We start from the raw sequence: 22,791 nt of genomic DNA, 5'->3' as shown, positions 1-22,791 counted from the left end.
GGGGCACAAAGTTCACGAGCTGCTCCTGAAATCTCCAGCCTCAGGGAAGAAGACAGTAAAAGTTTGTGAATATAAACAGGGACTTTACGGGAACTTGACAAAACCCATACTTTTATAGTTATTTGCACATAATTGCCCGTCACATAATTCACTGCAGAGGAGAGATTCCCTTTGATTCCAGTCAGAACTGGCGTAAGCCCAGGGGTTTCTGCGCGGGGAAGCAACCCAACCCCAGCCACTTCAATCTGGTCTGGGGAGCAAAGGGACGTCCTACCACCCCGCCACACCGAGGGGCCAATTTATCCAGCTTCTTGTAACTCGGCTTTAGCCATGATTTGTAACGGAGACTGACTTTATTCCTATCTGTTCTCTCCAACAAATAAGCTTTCAGTTTATGTCCCTTCACTGGCTCCCTCCCCCTGACCTGAAACCACTCTCCTGATTAACGAGATATGGAAAGTTTTCGGAATAGGGCCAAACTGGGGGGAGATTTTGGTTTTTGGCTCTTTTCAGCTTGCACAGGGCTGTATTATGGAAAGCTGTCTTGCTAGTCAGAGCAAGAAAACCTTGCAAATGTTACTGTGGAGTTTCATCAAAACTGAAAGAGTGTGCAGAATTCTTTTGTTGACTCAAAAATATGCATCACTAACCCCAATTCATTCACCCTGAACCAAATAGCTACAAACATTCATTTTAACAATATACGGGCCTTAAGAAATGTGTAATTTCACAGCAGCAACAGAACATTTATATTGTGAACATTAACCTAACTTCTAAGCTCCTGTAGGAAACTCTAAAATTGTTTAGTAAGAAGGGCTTTCTAAGCTGAGAATCAAGCTGTGAGAAAGAATAAAAAAAGAGCATTCATTTAAACATTTTCAGAAGCCCCTAAAAATGCTGTTTTCACACAGTAAATCCGCTGCACTTGAATGTCTTCTGGCTTTCTGAAAGGAATGCTCTTCACTGGGATGCAGCCTGCTGTGGTCAAGTATGATGCAAATAAAAGTGTTGCTAATGGTGATTGAAAAGGATTCCCACTGCTGCTGGCCAATGTTGGTTTTAGATAGGCCAACTCTGTCGAACGGAGAGCGACAGGAGACAGCAAACTTTCTCTTAACGCTCTCTAAACTTTGAGTCACCTCTCTTCCCTTCCTTTTAACACTAGCCTGCCCCGTTGTTTCTCTGCGGAGCTTTATATTAACTCAGTCTGGACCAGACTACCACTGGAAATGTAAAGTTACAGATTTTCAAACAAACGGGTTGACACAAAAAAGAAACGAACCATGGGAAGGAGCGTTAGCATAGCCGCGAGTCAGCAAGCTCAAACACTTCCACACCCTGGGTCAGCCCAAGAAACAAAGTTGTTACTCAAGAATAAATACCCAGACATCCACTTTAACCGTGACGCTTTGTATTGACAGCAGCTATCGGCAGCAGGGCTTGGCTGTGTCAGGCGTCTTGTCTTTCTAAGAAAAATCAGCTTTGCACAGGCACACAGCCACTTTACTCCGAGAGTAAGTGGCCACCCTAAGGGCAGGCAGCGAGGCTGAGGCAGGGATTCGGAAATGCAGGGATTTGGCTTCTGTTTCCTCCATCTCTGTTCAAGGCATCAAGCGCAAGACATACCTCTCCTCCTCAGCAGGACTGGACTTTTCACGGCTTTTCTGCCTTGCATGCTGCAGGTTCAGCACGGCTTCACGGAAAACTTCCAGTAGTGGCTGACAGTTTTAACTGGGCTCCGTCTCCCCTCATAGCTCACTAATTACATTGCCTTGAGACTTCAGAAGTATCTTGTACCTTCAGGCTCAGAGGGTACTTGGTAATCCAGGCCCTCAGCTGCAGTGAAAGAAAATCAATTAATGAAATTAAGGAGGAGAAAAAAATCAGAAAGAATTAAGGGAAACCTGTTTTTCCTGCAGGTGGACTTCAGCTGCCTGAGCACTAAAAGAGCACGTATATCCCGGGCTTTGCAACAGCAACGACGCTGAGGACTTGCGGGGTGCTTCTGTGGTTTTACCTGGGCGTACTGGTGCCTCCCCACACCTCACTGGTCTCTCCCCCCTGGCCCCAGCCAGAGAGCTCGTACGGCTGCATGGCTGCGGAACCTGACCCAGATGAAAACCACCCTGAGAAAACACAAGAACAGGCTCCCTGGGCCGGGGCGATGGTTGCCTCAGCCGAGATGCTTGCCCAAGAGCACAACTTTCGGAGTTTGAATAAGTGTATCAGCCTACAGCCTCTGAGGTGGGAAAAGCGGGGTGTGAAGGGGGGGGCAGCAGGAGGTTACACATTTTCCCTAGGACCCAGCTGCCTGATTTCTGCCCCCGCTGAACAGCAAGGCTGACATGCTTTCTTTGACCCAGGCTCTCTTGACTGGTCCACCCCAGCACGAACCATGGGCCCCACCAGCATCTGCTAGGATTTCAGCTGTTCTGTGCTGTGTTTACTCACTCTGGATGACTCAACAGGGGGCACAGAGGAGAAGATGAGCCAAAACTTGAATGTACTTTTAAAGGAGATTTTGATGGTTGTGAAATACTTTACATTCAATGTATACAACCCCAGCAACAAAGCCGCCCCTTCTTGGGCTATTTTCAGTATATAAGAGCATATCAAGGTCCAGGAGACAATCTCACAAGGCACAATGCAAGTAGTAATTGGTCTTTCTTCACACTGCTCTTTTTTGATCAGTCTAGCTCAGCCTTCTTCAGCAAAATGCCAAGATGTGGATCAAAGACACCAGAGAGCAGTCACCTTCAGTCCCCAAAATACACGCAGATGTGCAGCAATTCTTGATGTGGGGTAGATTGTTTTTTTTCCTATCCTCTCACAGGTACCTATTGCAAGTGGTAATCATTTTTGCTATATTTTAACATAAACTTAGAATTGCATCAATGACTGAAAAATACAACTGTCACACCTCACAGATATTCATCCATCCAGTCCCAGCCTTTGGCACGCTCTGGCACGCAGCTGAGAGGGTAGCTCGTGCTCAGTCACCACCGCAAGGGTACCCAGCCTGTTCTCTCTACCTGTGGAGTCTGGCTGGGCTGCTGAGAAGGCGAATGTGCCAACAACTGGTTTGCTAAGAAAAATGTAAACTGCCCAGAAGACAGAAGCCTACAAACCATGGTGAAACTCTCATTTTGCACTCAGAAGTGAGAGCGTGCAGGCACTGTGCAAAGCAGGCATGCAGGACTTCTGGAGCCAAGTGTTTTGCTCTTGATCTAAAAGCAAAGTACCTGGGCAGCGGGTTCACAGCCCTCCCTTCTGCCTGCAGTCACCAACACGCTTCCCAGCTTGCTCAGGAGAATCCTCACGCTAAGCAAAGAGCCTCACAGATCACTAAAGCAGGGATGCGCTGGGCAGGTATTCACTGAGCAGAGGATGAAAGCTCAGCCTGGCTCCCAGGGAGGCTCCCAGGTCAGAGAGACAACAGGCCTGTGGGCTACAACACACCCTCTGAAATATGTTCAAATGCCAACCATGAGTGCTGCAGAAAAATATGGTGAAAGGGCAAACAATGCAGCTCCGCCGGTCGGGGCAGCGCTGCCGCAGCTCGGGGCTCGCCATGCCGTGCGCTGCTGGTGTAGCCCCAGTGGCCATAAAACACCAGCCAAGATGTTTGTCTGGTTTTCCCCCCTCTAAATCACAGGGTGAGGAAATGAAATAAGGAAGAAGAGCTGAGGAGAGCAGGTAAGGAGCTGTGGCACCCAATGCCCCGGCTTTCCTGTCTTGCTACAGCTCTCCTGACTTTTAATGTATTCATTGCACTGACCAGACGACGGCCTCATCTTCACCCTCCAGATCTCACCGAGCAACCAGGATCTACCTCAAGAATTACCAAGCTGGAAGTGTCTAAAGACAAGTCTGTGCATCTCCTACTTATTTCACTCCTATCTCTCCACCAAGTTATTCTGCTCTCTTCTCCCTCTGGTCACCTTTTCCAGGTTCCCACTGCGCTCGTTTTAGACCCTTACAACAGCAAGTTACCTCTGTACCACTGTCTGCAACCCCATCTCAAATGCACCATCGGCTTTACAAGAAACTAAACATGCAAAAAAGACCCCACTACGACTTTTTTCTTGGGCCCAACAGAATTTTAATAAAGACTTGGTTTCCTGATGAACTAAAAAATATCTTTTAAAATGAGGGCATAGGCTGGGACTTGGCTTGGTGGCAGGAGCCACCTCCTTGTGCCTGGCCTTTCCCCCAGTAAAAACAGGGTTGCTGAACACTCAAAGAGTTGCAATTGAAAGAACCTAAGTGGGAGAAAGAAATCTTTGTGTTAGGAAACTTCTCAGTATATCGCACAAACAACCTCATCACACTTTTAAGACACTGAAGGGGAGCAGCAGTTTCTACTGGAGGTACCAGCAAACACGAAGTCACACAGAAGAAATAGCTCGATGGGTTGCTACAGAGTAAGGGCTATGTGATCCCTTATCTCCTTCAGAGGTTGGTAAAGGGCTTTCAGAGTCCTGCTGTGAATTTGTCTCAGTGTTTTTTAAGGGCCCTTAAAAATGTCATTTGTCACAGAGTAAATCCTGGATGTCTGGTTACTTTCTGTGGGGAATGCTCTTTGCTGGGCTGCAGCTTGCCAGGGGTCAAATATGACAGAAATGAAGTGTTGCTAATAGTGATTGAAAAGGATTCCTACTGTTTGTGGCCGGTGCTGGTTATTAGAGAGGCCAAATTTGTGGGACAGAAAGCAGCAGGAGACAGTAAACTTTCCCTAAGACTTACTAAACTTTGAGTCACCTCTGCTACCACTGCCGTTCTGTCAGACCCATTTGGAGAAAACCGATATTATAATTACTAATCTCGGTGAGGGCACCACGTGCAACATGAGGCACTCCTCTGCCGGCCGTATAATTACGGATGGGCTGGGGAAGCCTGCAGGCACTGCCTCTGCTCCCCACCCCAACAATGCACCGGATTAGGTTACTGCTCCATCCCGGCAGCCGGGGCAGGTATGTGAGCAGCAAAGTCACTGCCCTGCCGTGAGAGAAAACGCTTACAGAGGACTGACTGCCCGCTATTAAAGGTTTGAATGTTGCCTCAGAAGAGCTCCTTTTCTGACCCTTAAGTGGTGGCATCTAAAGGGCTGTTTAAAGAGGGACTCATCACCCTCACAGGCAGCAAATATCGATGGCTGAGAACACTTCTGGTTTGTTTTATGATTTCCTCCACCCCTTCCCCACCCTACTGTTTCTGCACCTGCTGGATTAAACTTTCACATAAAATCAGTTTTGGCTGGATATCATTTAACTTTATCCTCTACAGTCTTTTTGATACATTGTAAACACATTCCTTCAAACCCTAGGCACGGCTTATTAGTAACAAGTTCAGTGCCAAGAAGGTTTGTCCACCAAAAGGAGATAAACCGCTGATTTTAAAGAGAGGAAAGGGGCTGTATTCCAGCAGCCCAGAACAAGGAAGGCGCGCTAGGAAGCAGCAACGTAAATACCAAACGCAGACTGCGGCCCTGACGCTGTAAATCCTAAATAAAGGTTGACTTAAAGCAAGTGAGCAGTCCTTGCAAAAGGCGGTATATCCCTGCCTAAAATTAAGTGCGGACAGAAGCACTGTGCAGGATCAGGCCCGCAACACATTGATCACCTTTGCAGGGTGCTGAGCAGGCTGCTGCCCTATTGATTTCTATAGCCACAGAGGGGGCTTAGCACCTCGGAGCATCAAATTTCCGAGCCTGGAAGAGACCTGGGCTCTGGAATGGATTAAAGTCACATGTGATGTATTTGGAAAGGCCTCAATTCAGTCTCAGCGCTCAGTAACAGCCACCACCATTTATTCTGGTTACTACAATTCATTTGGACAGTGTTTACAATATCGTCCCCTTTCTCCATTATTAGACAAACAACTTTGATAGGTAGCCTTTTATTTTTTACAGCGTTTCAGAGCAGAATAAACGCACAGCCCAAGTTATTTATGGAGTGAGCTTTCTGTACGAGGTGCCTTGGCCAAGGAAGTGTGAATTCACAGAGTGCACACGCTGCGTATGTTCAGCCAGACAACAGTGACCCAGCATTCATTGAGGAAGGGGAGGAAGGAGAAACACATGCAAGACATCACCTTTTACGTGCCATGTCATCGGAAAACCCTCCCCATAAACTTTAGCAAACTGTGTGCCAAATGGCACGTTACTGGCTTGGAGCAGTAGTCAGAACTGGTGTCCAGGGCTCTTCTCGTTGGGCAGGGTAGCAAGAGAAAAACCCTGTTCCTGCTTATTCCTTAGGGAACGCTGTGTCGGTTGTTAGGGACAGTGGGGCTGGCATTTGGTGGCCATGAGTATTGCAGTTGGTTACAGAAAGGCAGCCTTACTTTAAAGTTTTTTTGTAAAACTTTAGGATGAAGGTTTTCTTGGTTTTTTTCTTTTCTTTTTTTTTTTTTTTTTTAAATTAAAGGAGTAGAGATTCAGAGGAAAGGAGAAAGAACAAGATAACCAGGTTTTATTTCACGTGACTTTCACATCTGCTACTGCATAAAAACTTCCCTGCAGGCAGGCTAACAGAGGACTTCATTCAAAACTAACTAATTTACAAGTTCTGATTTCCTGGTATATTCAGCACTTAACGTGCAGGCTCTAACACTTCGCGTTTCTTTCATTTCTGACCCTTCATCCCACCAATACTGTGGGATTATGCAGCAATGCTGTGTGGACATCACCACAGGAGCACCGGGTCATGGACTCGGAAGCTCATGGAACAACAGTTCAACAGTCACACTAAGTTTAACTGTACACATATTTATAAACATGGACTTGCTGTATTTCTTGATTTCAATTAAAACGCACACAAAAATGACCATGCAAGCAGCTCCTGCTGCCTCATCCACTAATTAGACTTCCAGTTGCAAATGCTGGAGCCACAGCCAAAAAATCCACCCCAGCACACCCCTAGCCCCCTGCATTTACAAATAATGAATTAACTCAGCACGTCACTAAATCAAAGAGGCTAAACAGCTTGCCAGAAAAGAAACAAGCAAAAAAAATTAAATAAAATCAAATAAATAGCTTTGCTTGCAAGCTCAGATGCATTTGCCTTTCAGAATAAAAGCAGTTGAAGCGTTTACCGTATGTTCAAGACAGAAAGTTGATTTGAGGTCAGAAAAGTGAAGAAAAACCTCAAAGGCTGCTCTGTGACAAAGGCTGCAATATATTATTCTCCTGCTCCGAGGACAGGTTTCTCAATATGACTAGGACATTTTGAAAAAACCTTTTGATGGCTTTCATAAAAAACTGTGTTCCTAAACCCAAGATGAACCCAAACCTGCGCTCTGCGTTACCAAAGGGCAGCCAGTCCTCCAATGTCTCGCAAAGCACTTTTGGAAACCATCCCCTTCATCCAGGCAAGATCACAACCAATGTAGCTTGCTGCTGTAATGTAAAGATAAATAATAATGCTAATTTCACATGTCATGTTACAGGAATGATTGATATAAATAAATCTGGGGTTGTTTGATAAGAAATATACAAACACGTCCCTTCTCTTTCAGAAAAGTTCATACAAGCCAAAGCCAAGCCTCTAATGTTTTTTATCAGATCATTCCTCATTTTGAACATTTTCCCACGACTTAGTGCATTTTTTAATAAAAGATAAAAGTCTTTTTATAGGATAGACTCCTCCTCGCACAGTTAATACTGCAGCAATCTCAGGTCTTCTTTCAAAATATCTGAAACCAGACTTGCTGCATTAACAAATATGAAATAGAGCAACAGTAAAAGATTAACTCGTGTCAACTCTCGATGTCTCTGCTCTTAAATTATCTTCATTTATAGCACAGTAGCACCTAAGAGCCTTCCACACAACCCCTGGCAGCAGACAGAGCTGCATAGGAAGACTCTGCCTGGAAGACTTCAGACTCGGAAACTCTGATCTCCTGGTGACCCGTATGGTGGGATCCTGCGTCCCCAGCCCTGCGGGGAAGAGGCTCTTCCAGCTCAGAGATGAAGCCAACTGGCGGGAATCACTGTCTGCTTATCTGGATATCAGAATTTCCTGGAGTAGTGATGCTTGATGCTAAGAAACATTTTGGTCAGGGCATGACACCTGCTATTTCAGGCTATAAGGCCACCCTCACCTCTAGCTGATTCGAGCAAGACTAACCCCCAAAGAGCGGCCATTCTCCTGCTGCCTTGCCTTCCTCTGAACCAGGGACTGCCACGTTCACCAGGCAGAGAGACAAACTGGCACAGAGACACTCTCAAAGCTTGTTACCTTTTGTGAATACAGAAAACGTTCAAATGAGTGCCTCAAAACTGAAACACTGCACTAAGTATTTCTCTTTGAAGCTGACTCTCCTGGCAGTTGCCGTGGTGAATGGCGTGCTGGTCTCCAACCTTGCTCCTACACAGAACAGCAGCAGTACAAGACACGCAAAGCAGCACGCAGTAACTCATGAAGCTATCTGCCCCCAGAGTCCACTTTTGCAGATTTCTCAACTGGCCGTGGCATTCCTAGCTGTGTGGGAGTCTGAAATCCCAAGGACAAGGTGTGCTTTCCTAAAATAAACCTCAGCTTCAACTCCGGAGAAGACTCTTTGGTGTTACTCACTGCAGCTGTAGTTCACTACATGAGTTTTCCTTCCAGGGAGGGGAGTAACTCTCCAACAGGACAAAGCTACCTTGGCCAGCTTCATAACAGACCTGGCACAAAGAACTTTCTAGAGGATGGGCCACATACAGGAGGGACTGTGACCAAAATCAGAGCACGCACCAGGAGTTCACAAGTACCATCTCCAGGAAGACGGTTACCGTCCTTGTGCAGAAGAAAACCTAAAAACTATTTTGAGCTTCCTGGCAGCCTTCCTCCACCTGGTCCAGAGCCAGCAGGCTGGGAGAGGACACAGTCCAAAACCTGCCTTCCACATCTCGTTTGTGCACCCAAAGATTTTGTCCTTGTGACCTGGGCAGCTAAGTCTTCTGATCCGACATGGAAGGGGAGGTACTTGTTTACAGAGGGAATTATGTCCTTCTTTACAGAGATGAGCTGCCTCAGCGCTGACTTGTTTTATTACTTTTAAATTACAATCAAGTATACCATAATTCGGCGAAGCTTGACATCTGCTTTCACTAGCTCTCAATATTTGCAAAAGCTCTTCAAGAAATGCAAGGGAACCACTTCAGAAAAGCAAAGCGTTCACACCTCAGCATAAATAATTAGAATGCAAAAGGTTTAACTCTTTTTAAAGTTTTTTGCCCTGTTCAAGCTTTCACTTCAAGTTTCTTAACATGTGTAAAGAAACCTAACAGTAAGTTAGGTCTATGAAGCACTGCACCCATCTTCTGTCACACAAAGGTACATCTGCTGCTGCAGCAGTCCGAGCCACTTTCTCAAACACAACATCATAGCCCAGTCCCACACGCCAGCCAAAATCTGTAGCCTTTAAAAAATCTGTCTCAGGAAAAAAATCACAATACAGTACAGCTTCCTTCTTAAAATGCAAAGCTGTTGGCTAAGTAAGCCTGGATTTCTGTACACAGTTGCTGTTCTTTGCTTTTTTCCTAACGCAGGAAGACGCTATTGCCCTAAAAGAAGGGAAAAGGAATGCCTAACATCCCTTTTCCCTAGCCCTAGAAGAGAAGAACAAAAAGAGGTTAAGTATTAACCCAACTGTCACACCTTAGGCAAAACAAACCAGCAGGATCCAGTAGGTAGCAGCTTTACACGTGGCAGAGCACGGTCGTTTACCCCCTGCTGTGCTGAGGATTTTGAAGGACTGTATTTTCCTTTGGTTTATTTTTTTGTAATGTCAATATACACGCTGCTAGGTACTCATGGAAAAATTAATGCTGTGGCAACATTGTCCCTTCTGAATGTACAATCCGAAACACACTGCAAGAAATTCATGGAAATAACAGGATTCAATCCTTGGAGTATTTTCAAATCAATAGTCTCTTTATTTATATTGTAGCTGCATTCCAATTTATCACTTACAAATATCCTCTGTAATAAATAAGGGAAGGAAATGGAAATATTACAATGAAATTGTAATAATTCAATCCTAGCTCTGCACATAATAAAGTTGCAGAGGGAATCTGTGCTTTTTTGGTTGCCACTAAGCATCGGCAACAACTGATGGTCTTAAGTTAACAAGCTAATATTTCATCCATGGATACCAGAGTGATAATGGCTAAATATGCCAGTCGAGGGAATGAGCACATGTGCAGCTATTTGCCTGACACAACTTCTGCTGTCATGGCCTATTAAAACCAGTTTACATGTGCATGTCGAATTTGATGAATATGTATGTGACCTCTTTCATAGCTATCACTCATTGGACTGTAGCCCTCATGGCAGAAAAAAACGGCACCTCTCATTAAACACAGCTTGAGTTACAGGCATGTTATGTTAATATTCCTTCAGAACTTTAGGGGGTTTTCTTCTCCTTTTAATAAATCTTCAGAATAAAATAATTTAAAAGTATAATTAAAGAAACCCAACTTTCCCTCTTCTTTCACTTGGTGAATGTGGTTTGAAATTTTCCTTATCTAGTGGAAGAAGCAGCAAATGAGTTTATATATAACATATTCAATGGACGGTAGCCAAATGTGACTTCTTTTATATAGGGTCTTGAACAGAATTAGGTGTTTCAAAAAAGCAAAACTAAACCACCACCACCCCACCTCCCCCAAAATAGCACAGATTTTTTTTTAGGTAAAAATGGAACTGCCTATCTGGAACATCACACTTGATGCAAATCTAAACGGTACTATGTATTAGAGTCTAAACATATGCCGTGAACGTTCCCTGTTACCTTGCAGTTATCCCACTTTTTCTGCACCTAGATGGAAGGAGAACTGAAAGTATGAGCTGCATTGCTACACAGAGTGCTTTCACCAAATTTCTTACAGAAATTGTCAAGCCTCAAGAGGCAGAGGAAAGCATCCAAGCTCTTGGCGTTTATGAGAATCCAAATGAACCTCTGAATCTTTTGAGGTTTCTTCATTGCTGTTTAAAAAGCATAAATTATCGAGTATAAGCAAGGATGCAGCCAGATTGTGCAGTCCATATATGGCAAATATTTACTCACATGAGCATTTCCACTCCATCTGCTCTGCAGATAGAGTAAATATTTCACAAACTGACACTCAGTTTGGTAATACCAAACCAGAAAAGGCACATCCACATAGGCGTTGGTACTTCGTACCATCCACAAAGAAAGCCACAATCTGCTCTCAGCTCAATGGGTTTGATACATCAGCAACTGGAAATAATTAAGGTCTGCACCCACTATACAACAAAACCAGAAATTCATGCACTAATTTTTAAGGGAATATTGAGGTATCCTAGACCACCACTGGCTCACTGTGCTAGGATAAGCCAGAGACCGAATGGTTCACTTGAACGAGTCCCACCTCAGCACCTGAACCAAGAGGCACACGGAGCCGGAGGGGTCATGCTCTGCCGTTTGCAATGAGGCATCATTTCTTGTGACTTACTGGGTCCCTGACATCCAGATAGTTTGGGATTCCTGATTTAGCTACCAAATAAATAGATAAAATCTCTTTGCTCGACTGCTAAAACCCAAGCCTTGACCTCAGCAGGGGCATGCCATAAGGTGAGCAGAACGCAGTAAGCGACTGAAGCGAGCACTAAAACGATGCGTTGGCATTACACATTTTCTGGGCTGAATTTGTGCATGAAAGAAAAACAGATTCCCATCAGAATGTTCCACTCTGGGGGAAAAAAAAAGACAAAGTAAAAAAATCCACTATGGTAATTTCAACAGTATTTTAAAATTTTCTAAAGTTTAAAGCTTCACAAAGAAGGTCTAATTCCTACCTTACACCAATAATATAAAAAATACTTATTTTTCCAATATCAAAAGCTTTTCATTAAGGTAAAAATATTTCACTTTGATAATCAGTTTGTTTAATTTGATTCAGCTTTCAATTCATATTAATTTTATTTTAATTGTATTAACAATTATATTGCTTTATTTCAGAATGTTCCAAGAAAAATGAAATTTTTCCATGTTCCTGTATCAACTGCTAGGAGTTCTTTTGTGATTTGCACTCTGGAGTACATTTTGAAACAGCTACTCTTCTTTTCAATTCAGTCTGAAAACAAACTTTGAATTCTTAGAATTTCCATTATCTCTTTATGCATAAAACCATTTTCTGCATCTGAGGAGTTCCCAAAGACTCCAGATTTGAAAGAAAAGAAAATTGAAAGAATATTTACAAGGAAAATAAAGACATGAAAAAATCCAAATCACTTCAATGTTCAAGTGAGATTAGATACTGAGACCTAATCTGGCCTTTGAGGGACATTTACATTAGCTTGGAGTTCCTGTCCAAAAGCTTTGAATGAAGAAGAGGAACCTAATCACCCCGCTTGCATTTAGCGAACTTGACAACGGGAAGAGCTAAAATTTCTCATGAAGGTGGTGTTGTTGGTAGAGTTTCAAGATATGGATACAATGTTGTATATAAAACTTGGGGTTTTTTCCTCCTTTCAGTTTTTATTTTGGTGGGTTTTTTGTTTTTTGTTTTTTGTTTTTTCCAGGCAGTTTTTTCTACAGGAGGAGAGCCAGCGCCTCTGCAGCAATATAGACAGATTATTTTCCAGCTTCTTTTCATTAACACAACAGAAATGTAGATGCTGATAAAGGAATGCTGAGTTTAAACAAGCTCTTGCCACGTGGATAAGCAGCACACCAAGGTAGGGAAGCACCGCTGGCTCTGTCCTGCCCCCTCACCACACACACCAATCCCGGCAGCGCTCACCTACCCTTCGCCGCAGCTATCAAGCCACGAGAGCTCAAACCCGGCCCTTTGTTCTGTGCCTGATCCCAGTGCGTAGCTCCCCTGCCCTGGGTGAGGCAGTACCTGTGCCGGGGACACCAACGCACCAGCTAGCTCGTGGTGCACGGGTGGGAGCACCAGCACAGAGCACCCATGGTATATAGATGACTGCTTTGCTCTCATCTCCTCCCGTCCGTTCTCTGGGACAGCAGGATTCCACCCAGGCAGCCTGACCCATGTGGCCTGAGGATTGCAGGACAGCCTCCTCCAGACTGAGCATAAAGATGGTAGTGGAGATGAAGCCCCAATTTCCTGTGTTTTACTTGTTTGGTTTGGTTTTCTTTTAAATAAAGAAAGACGTGGTGTTCCTACACCACATCTGGGCAGCATGCAGTTCCCGCTGCATCCTTTCCATGACAGGCTTTTCTTACACATTTTTCTCTGGTGTATCTGAACTGTCACTCCCTGCAACATCAGCGTGGTTTTGCCTCATCTACCTGACCTAGAAAACATGATAAAAACTAAAACAAACCAAAAAAACCCCTTCCAGTGCTGTCAAAACAGGCATTTTACCCCATATAATCCCATAGTTTTCAATTTTCTTAAGGTTTTGGAAAATACTCCTATTGCCCTGAGTGGCAGAGAACTTCAGACAAGGTTTGTGTGAAAGATCCCTCTCAAGCTGCTAGCCCTGGAACACTGGCTTTCATGCACACTCAGTTTCTGAAGGGAATCCATGAATAATGCAAAAGCTGAATGAGGCAGTTGGTTGTACTTCACCACCGTACCAAAACAGCCTTTGCACCGGCATGTCCAAAACAGACCATAAAATGCTTCTCTGTACACAATCCTACAATACTTTCCTGACTTGCACATCCCCTTTTGGAGTAAGTCTGAGATGAGATTACTTACATGCCCCAAGCTCAATTAACAAATGCAAAGCCAGGGATGCAGGTATGCTGTATGCAAAGTGAACTCATAAATTCCATTTTTTGCAGGTGCTAAGCATGCAAAAATGACACACAAATTCTTCTAGAAATACAAATGCCAGGAATATAAGTGACATTGTATAACAGTTAATGAAAAAACCCCACAACCTTGACTGATTCAAAGAAAGAACAGAAATAGATGTGACATAACTTATGGATTTGATAAGGAAAAATACTGCCATGACACCAGAAATAGATGACAAACTCAAAAAGTATCCGCTCTAGCTCATCCCAGGAACTGATATACACAAGAGAGCTTTCCACAGGCTGTTTCGAAGGTTAGAAAATGTCCATATCAAATTACAGGGCACTACACACTTTCCATATCACCTCTTCCTTAATTAAAGTAATATTGAAATAAAATGTTCCTGTCATATTCCCTTGTGCCAAAGAGAAGTATGGAAGTATCTATTCTGAGTGTCTGAAATCAGATACACATTTTCTTTTAAATAGACACTTTCTGGGTACATATCAAGATAATTTAAATAAAACTAAATTTAATTCAATAAAAATCTTATCATTCTCATGTGGAATAAAACAAAGAAGAGTTTAAAAGATCCCCAGGGTAATCTTCTGGCACCCATAGTTACAGCCAAACACGCAATCTCTGCTAATAACTCTTATTTACATATATATTAAACACGTATACCATTAGGAGATAAGTAGGTATTGATAGAGCCATGAAGTATAGCAATTTCTTTGAACACATATTTCTAAAGTAAGTACCTTACTTACAGTTTAATAGAAATTCTGGTTAATTTAGAGATTAGGAACTAGATATATATTTCTAGGAGTTCCTGGGAAGTTAAGCCTGTGAAAAAACAGAAACTTGCTACAGACGGGCATGGGAGGAAAAAATCATCAGCTTTTCAAGGGGTAGAAAAAAATTGGTGATCCAAAGCAGAAATGTGCTCACTTGCTCATTAGGACAAAGTTAATAAAGAATAAGCCTGAAACTTCCCAGTACACCTTTTCCACCTCCCAAGACAAAAATGAAAGAACCCTTCTCTGGCCTTTGCCTCCTCCCCACCATTTGATGTGAAACATGAAAAATCACTGAACTGAATTCCATAAACCTGAGCTTTACACTGGAAGTGAAATTAAATAAATGCAGAAAGGAGAAGTAAAATTAGAATTTTAGGATTAAATATGGCCTGAGCTAAGACTTGACCTTGACAAACACAATTACATTCACTGAAAAAGGTGAAGTGAAATCTACTTGATACAAGAAAGTAGGTCTAAAAGAAAACACCTAAATCGTCGCTCTCAAAAAACGTTGACTTGACTTTGGCACTGCAGATTTCCAAAGCTGCTGCTTTCTGCAGGTTCTTACCAGGTGCTTGTAGAAATGCGGCCTTAAAAGATACTTGGAATTCAAGAACACTTTTCCCTTAACCAAAGCACTTGCCGACATCGCCAAATGCACTGAAAAAATATGTATTGTCCAGCATTTAGCGCGCAGATGCACGTAATGAAGCCCTGTCTGAGCAAGCAGTGGCAGGCTGGAGCCTGGCTGCACTCTGGGGACACTGACACCCCTGGGGCTCCTGCCCCCCGCTGCCCAGCGCCGGGGGGAGCTGGGATGTCACTCCCCCTCCCTTCACAGACATGGGTTGGGGTCCCCAGGCTGCCTGCACCCAGCACCTCTGCGTGCCCCAGCACTGCTGCTGGGACAATCTGAGCTGGCCAGCCCGCACTGAGCAGTGGCATTAGCCACGATGGCCCTCCAGCTGGCCCCATTGCACCGCAGGCCCCCGCGGGGCAGCCACGTCTCCGTGCTGGTTGCTCCCAGTGACTCATTTTCCATGAAAGTAAATTGCTACTTTCAGCCTCAGCAAACGGTGGCCAAGTTGCCACGTTAAAGAGCAGGGCCTGGTGTCACTGGCCTTGCCTTTTCCTTTGTGCTAATTGCGAGTGCACTCCCCAAAGGGCACAAACAGCCTGCAGGATTGCTAGGCAACCCGTCGCGCACGTTTTGCCAGCGTACATATTTGTGCTCTCTCTTTTTAATTTTATTTTCTTTTCATTGGGACGGGATGCTTCCCTTCTGCCCATGTTTCTCCCTGCACCACTTCAAATGAGATTAAGTTTAGGCAAAGAGGGGAGTCCGTGCTTGTGGCAGGACCATCGTGCGTTAAGCAAGTTTATTTTGGTAGCGCTGTGTTCTGTCTCTAGTCACTGTCTTTTTGCACATAATCAAAACATGAAGATTTATTATAGGGAGCACTAAAAATATGGCTTGAAAAGAACAAAAATAAAACCACAAACTTGCTTTACAGCTGTGGCCTTAGGAATGCAACTGGATTCAGTCTGCCATGGGGAGTGGCAACGCTGTCAGGTTTCAAATGGGACTTATCTGCTCAGGCTTTCAGAAGCAAGCTCCCCGGCTCCCAGCACAGCCCCTAGAAAAAGAGATGGACACGGCATTACACAGCGACGTCATACACAGCCCACTGCATCCACAGGTCGGTCCCTAGCATCATCGCCGTGCTGCCAGATTTTTCATTATCAGACTCAAGGCTCCATGTGTATTTCTTGAAAATCCAATGCAACCCTCCCCCCAAAGCCCCTAAGGCTCCTTTTTTGTTTCTTCATTTTAAATATGTTAGAGCCCTGATGGTTGGGGGAAAAAAGTACATCTTGAAAAAGGATAGCCCCTAGCCATCATCACACATGAAAAGACAAACTGAGGAAAAAAATGTTACGTGAATTACTCTTGTAAACTAATAAATGAATGCCTTCAAAGCCCGTCTCATGATATTTTGAACAAGTGAAACTGGGCAGTGCGAGTGGTGCCCGTCATCACTACACCTGGTATTACAGACGATCAATCACCCTTACTAACTCCGAGACTATGGGTTTTCTTTTTTTTTTTCCCCCTGGATAGCTACAAATCTGATATTCAGTGGTCTGACAACTTATTTTCAATGAAAGCAACTCAGTTAAAGACAACTAGCTGTCTGTCAACCACACGACTTGGACACAAGGATCCTGGAAAAATATTTCTGCGGTCAGTCACCTGGTCCGCAACGAGCACTCCAGGCTGACAGTGAGGGCATCCTTGGCATTGAAGGCAGCGACAACCTACAACCCAGGGATGCACCCCTCACTGCTTCCCCTGCTCCTGGCATACCGGAGCTCCTTGCTGATCCAAAAAAGTCACCTGGAGGCCATCTCAGCCCAACCTGGAAACTGCACTCAGCTGACCTTAAGGAAGAGTCAAACACACATGCTCTTCAGTGGTCATCAAATGAACTGTACATCTATATTACACAGTGGAAATCAGGGCAACTCTCTTGCCACCTCACAGTTAATCAGCATAAGCTGCACATCTAATTAATTTATTCTCAACTTCTAGCAACAAGAAGATCTGAATGAAGCTTGCTGTGACTTTCAGCATGTAGTCAGTAAAACGCACTGGGCTGCTGGAGCACTCCAGCTTGGATGGCTTTCCTAGATGAGTCTCCTTATTAGTTTGTTAGCTTTCAACAGTGGTGATGAAAAATAAAAAAGAGAAAGGAGCTGACACTCCTAAATGCATTCCGCTTACGATCATCTGCCCATTTAGAAGGAGGCAGGTTTCCTCAATGACTGCAAATCAGAGATTTGTGGATCTTGAATAAAAGAGAACAAAAGTAATTATGAAACTTTTAAATTTATGAATGAAAACAGAAGAGTGGTTTATTATCTCTGTATATTGTAGTAATTAATCCACACAATGTGAATAAAGTATAGGAGAAGATTGTGTGGGTAAAGCAGGGTTGCAAGTCTTGGTCAGCATTACACAATAAATCAGGTTTTATCTCCCGTTTCTTTGTCTTGTGCTCTGCAACTGTGCCAAACCATTATGTCCTTAAAAAATTTCCATTAAGACAGAGGTTGAAACCGAAGGTAAGCAAGGTTGAGAGGTATGTGGAGCTTTCATCCACAGATGTGATAGCCTTATGTTTCAATGCATTTGTTCCCTTTGATAGAATGTGTGCGCTCAAAAAGACACTTTACAGATTCATACAGCATACATTTTCATTTTTTAATAACTTTTACAGAACTCTCAGGAAAAGTTGGTCTGGCTTTTTATGGATTCTTCCCGAAGACGACAGTAAAATGTTCATGAATTTGCAATGGGGTATTCCAAGTGCCCGTGTGTTCTGCTCAACATATGTAATATCAACATCATCTTTCCTATCTGTTAACTCTGGAGGGAGACACAGCCTCCACAAAACACAGGAGGAAATCCTGACTGCTTTGGAATACAGGTTTCAGTCTGAATTTGCTTCTTTGAGTCATTGCAGCCAGCACAAATACATGCAACTTCTATAAGCTGGCCTTCCACATCTAGATAGCCCTGCTGTCATCTTTCGAGAGTTAGTTAAACTTGCATAGAAATTATTTGAATGGTGTTCAGCCCTGGCCTCTCTCCTTCGGGCTCAGATGGGTCTTTAGGTGCTGCCTTGCAGCTGGGGGGGAAGCGGCACCTGCTTCCTGCGGGCACATGTGCGGGGAGAGATGGCTGAAGGCACCGCGCTGCGAGTGAAGGTGCACCCGCTGCTTTACTCACTGACCTCTCCACAGGATGGCTGGGCTGTTCAGTGTAACAGCGTGCAAAAAAAAAATATTTAAAAAAATTTGTAATTTCCCTCTCTCCCTCACCGGACATGCTGCAGCAGTGGCCCCAGCGTAGTCCCACACTTCTCCAAGCCTACAGCTGACATAGGTTATGGTAAGAAATCTCTCTCTATGTAATCTGTGTAATCTATGGCAAGGATCTCTCTCACCTTGTAGAAAGGTCCCGGAACAACTTGATGAGGTAAGAAATCCTTCTTTTAATATATGGAGGCCTGGGGTTTGTACCTAATGATAATATATTAATGCCTACTTTTTATGTAAGGAGCTAACATCCACGGAAGACCCAATATATCTCTGCGTAACCGTATATCTCCATTTTCAGAGACAATGAAGGGGGGTGCAAGCAAGGTCCTGGGCATCCAGCCCAAAGGATGCACAGTAAATACATCACCAGTTTTATGCTCCACTTAAGACTGTCCAGTTGCCCTAAGTACAGGACTAACAATGGGAACTGCCTTCTCAGACTATTTTTTTTTTCCAAATAATAAAAAAAGAAAGCATTGCCCTAAAGAATAAGCGAATACTTATAATGAATTTCCACTGAAGCCCATCATTGCTAGGGTAAAGAATCTGCCAACATTAACATAAGGCACGCCTGGAGATGGTCTAGTCTACCACGCCTGCTCAAAGCAGCTGTAGTAGGTTGCTCAGGACCACGAACATTCAGGGTTTGAAAAGCTCCAAGGATGGAGATGCTACCAGCTCAGGTGGAAGAAACCAACCAACCAACTTCTCCCAACAGTTCAACAGAACTTTCTGTGTTGCAGTTTGTGCGCATTGCCTCTTACGCCATCACTGGGCACCACTGAGAAGAGCCTGACTCTGGTCTTTTTACCCCCTCCATCACATATAGATACAGCGAAGACCCTCCCTGAGCCTTCTCTAGGATGAACAGCCCCAGCCCTCTCAGCCTCTGCTCAGGTGAGAGATGCTCGAGTCCCCTCAACCATCTTTGTGGCCCTTCTCTGGACTAGCTCCAGTATAACCCTGTCTTCCTTGCACAGGGGACCCTAAAACTAGCCCATTATTTTTTAAAAATACTGAACTGATGCCCTACTGCCCCGAAAGGCAGAATAAACAGATGTATCTGAAACAGAAATTCACCGGTACTTGGTAAAGAATCTCCTTGTTCTTCTAATCCACTCCTGAAATACAAGATTATTTTTGGCCAGTTTTATTGACTGAAATCACTCTTTGCTCTTTATTTATTCATTCTCATTTTTTATATAGTAAGGTTGGACTTCCTTCCTTTTCCCCTCCAAGTGTGTTGTTCTGGAGGTTGTTATTGCTATGGAAGGCTGTGGGTTTTTAAATTAAATGTATATTTCCGCCACCATATACACTGGTGCAGTAGCTTTTCCCTCACTCAGCTGCCACAGAACCATAGTTTGGTCATTACAAAACCAAGTTTGAAAGCAATAGTGAACCTTGGCTATTTTGGTGGTGGTGTTTTGAATTAATTTTTTTCTTTAATGCTTAAGTTTCTTGAGTATATGTAGCTTTTATTTCCATTAAATTTATTTGAACTGCAAGCATTTCTGACGAAACTTAAGAGGTGAGCTTGTGGAGCTGACATGCACGTGCTTTCCCTGCTGCTGTGGTTGAACCCTTTTGCTCCTCACCCCCCCGCCCCCCCCCCCCCCCCAAGGGTGATGGGAGGGAGAATCGGGGAAAAAGGTAAAACTCATGCATTGAGATAAAGACAGTTTAATAGGACAGAAAAGGAAGGGAAAATAAGAATGATGATAAAAGAATATATAAACCTAGTGATGCACAATGCAATTGCTCACCACCTGCTGACTGATGCCCAGCCAGCCCCTGAGCAGCGGCCACCACCCCCTGGCAAATTGCCCCCCATTTTGGTTTTTTTGGGGGGTTTTTTTGGTGGTTTTTTTTTTGTTTGTTTGTTTGTTTTTTCTTTTCAACATGACATCATATGGTATGGGACATCCCTTTGGCCAGTTTGGGTCAGCTGTCCTGGCTCTGTCCCCTCCCAGCTTCTTGTGCCACCCCTCCTCCAGCCTCCTTGCTGGCAGGGCAGTATGAGAAGCTGAAAAGTCCTTGACTTAGTGTAAGCACTGCTCAGCAACTACTATCAGCGTTTTATTAACATTAATTTCACCCTAAATCCAAAACACAGCACTTTATAAGCTACTAGGAAGAAAATTAACTCTCTCCCAGCCAAAACCAGGACATCTATCCATGATATACGCTATGAAAAATCACAAACTCTCTGCTGTAACCTCAAAATATTCTGTGCTTAAGTACCTTGCTTGAAGAAATCTTGGCCACAGCCTTAATTAAAAAAAAAAAATAATAACATCAACAGAGTTCTTCTCCCGCAAAAGAAATAAAGAAATACCCAGATTAGTGTGTTCTGCTTCCTACCCTCCATATTTCTTTTTAAATCTAGTTTGAATATTTTTGCAACAGATTTGCAGATAATCTTCCAGTCCAATAATGAGAGATTCCAGTTCTAGAATTTAAGGTTCATGCAAACAAAAAAAGATTTCATACAAACTGTCTTGGAAGTATTCTGCTATCAGGAAGATTGACTCCATTTTATTTCAGTATCTTTGAAGGACTATAGTGCAGTTCTAGGTTCCTCACAATGCCAATTCTGTAATATTTTTTCCCCCTCTCATCAATTCTCCTACCAAGTAGATAAATTATGGAATCCATTAATGAGATCATTAAAATAAACAGGAAAAAAAGCACTGCTTTTTCCCTCCCAAGACCACAACTTTGCTATGAAACACAAGCCTGCTGCTTTAATGCTACTTCTCCAGCCACGGGATTCAATTCCAGTTTCCGATGACTTACCATTTGACTGCCTTTCCCCCCTGCCTTTTCCAATTTCTTCACTGTGGTCTCAGAGTTATTAATACTGAACACTCACATCATCAGGACTAGAATGTTTTAGCATTAAACACCAGAGACTTGGCCGATTTTCAACTAAAGATTAATGCTTTGTTTTCAGTAAAAAACCCAAAAGTTTTGTCCAGCCAACACTTGCAGAATTTTTTCCGTTCTCTTCACCAGGGAATGGGACAACCGGGGAGCTTGTCATGAGCTTGCTCAATCGGCTTGAGTGTTGAGATCAGGAGCCTCTATCAGAAGCATAATTTAACAATTCGCTGTGACTTTTCACACCACTATCTGCAAAATGGCAAATTCACACCCTCCTCCTGTCTTGTTTTATTGACTGATCCTAGCCCAGGTCTTTCCAGCTATATAATTCTCCCAGACCAACAAGCACATCTCCCTTTGCATACCTGTCCAGGGACCAAAGCCCTAGTCATATGATTCTCAGAAACAACAAATACACAACTCAGAGTCTGCCGGCTTGGTAATCTCTGTGCCTTGCCGAGCACACAGGGCGCATTTCAACCTGATAGGATGTCAGGTCATATAGCCAGAAACAAAACTGAATTGACAGAGAAATTATTCCATCTTCACAAGAGGTACTTAGAAGTCGCTGTGAATAATCATTGTGGGAGACTGCTGGAAAAATCTGATAGGTGATGTGATCTGTTACTAAATAAACAAAAGGTCTTTCCCGGCCTAAACGATCCCATGATTCTGTGATACGGTATAGAGGAAAGCAGTGCAACTGCAGCCTTGATCATGGCGGAGAATGGTGCTTATACTTTGGAAGGATGTTGAAAAATTGGAGACAACTCAAGAGTCACATGAACGAATAAAAAAATGGAAGATATGCCTTAAAGTGAGAGGCTCCTGGTGCTCAATCTATTAGCTTAATGAAGAAAAGGTTAAAGGATAATTTATTAGTCTATAAGTGTCTATTATCAAAGGGAATGGAAATTGATAATTGATGACTCTTCAATCCAGCTGACAAAGGCTTAACAAGATTCAATGGCTCGAAGTTCAAATTAGACAAATTAAGGCCCAGAATATGGGCACTTATTTTTTCTCTGTCTTTACAGGGAAGACAACTGATAAAAGGTTGCAATAGATGCTCCATCACTTGAAACTTTTAAAACAAAGTCATGTCAACAAAGTCGTAAAAGGTGTCTCTAAGTAAGTCACAACGGTTGGACTTCAAGAAAGCTTTTGGGGAGGTTGCTTGAGTGATGTTACACAGGCCATTAGCTCGCAAAGGTCCCTTCTATTGACAAAATCCTGGTAACTGTTAAACTGCATCAGAGTTATGTAGACCACATTTTTTTTTCATTCTCTGAACATAGAATCCTGTATCAGAGTGCAATAAATGTTTCAGGACCTCTTTCACCATCAGCCAAAAGAACAGCGGATGAACAAAGGCAAGGAACTGTATTTCCCAAAATGTCAACACGTGAGTGAAAGAGTGTGATACAAATCACTGGAGCTGCTAAACATTTTTATTGAATGACGAAGCAGAATAGATTAGAAGGCAAAGTTTAGGTT

General features: G+C 43.4%; 1 long non-coding RNA gene across 1 annotated transcript in view; it reads right to left on the bottom strand.

Moving 5' to 3' along the window:
- Positions 1-1,637: 1,637 nt before the first annotated feature.
- The window catches only part of LOC129736373 (uncharacterized), a 199,365-nt gene continuing 178,211 nt past the window's right edge, over positions 1,638-22,791 (bottom strand). Inside the window, exon 5 of the long non-coding RNA XR_008732871.1 lies at positions 1,638-1,836. This is a non-coding gene — a long non-coding RNA (uncharacterized LOC129736373). The remainder of the gene's footprint in view (positions 1,837-22,791) is intronic.

Source organism: Falco cherrug, chromosome 6, assembly GCF_023634085.1.
Source record: "Falco cherrug isolate bFalChe1 chromosome 6, bFalChe1.pri, whole genome shotgun sequence".
Lineage (NCBI taxonomy): Eukaryota > Metazoa > Chordata > Aves > Falconiformes > Falconidae > Falco > Falco cherrug.
Note: the sequence above shows the minus strand (reverse complement) of the source record. Positions and strands in the feature narration are given on the sequence as shown.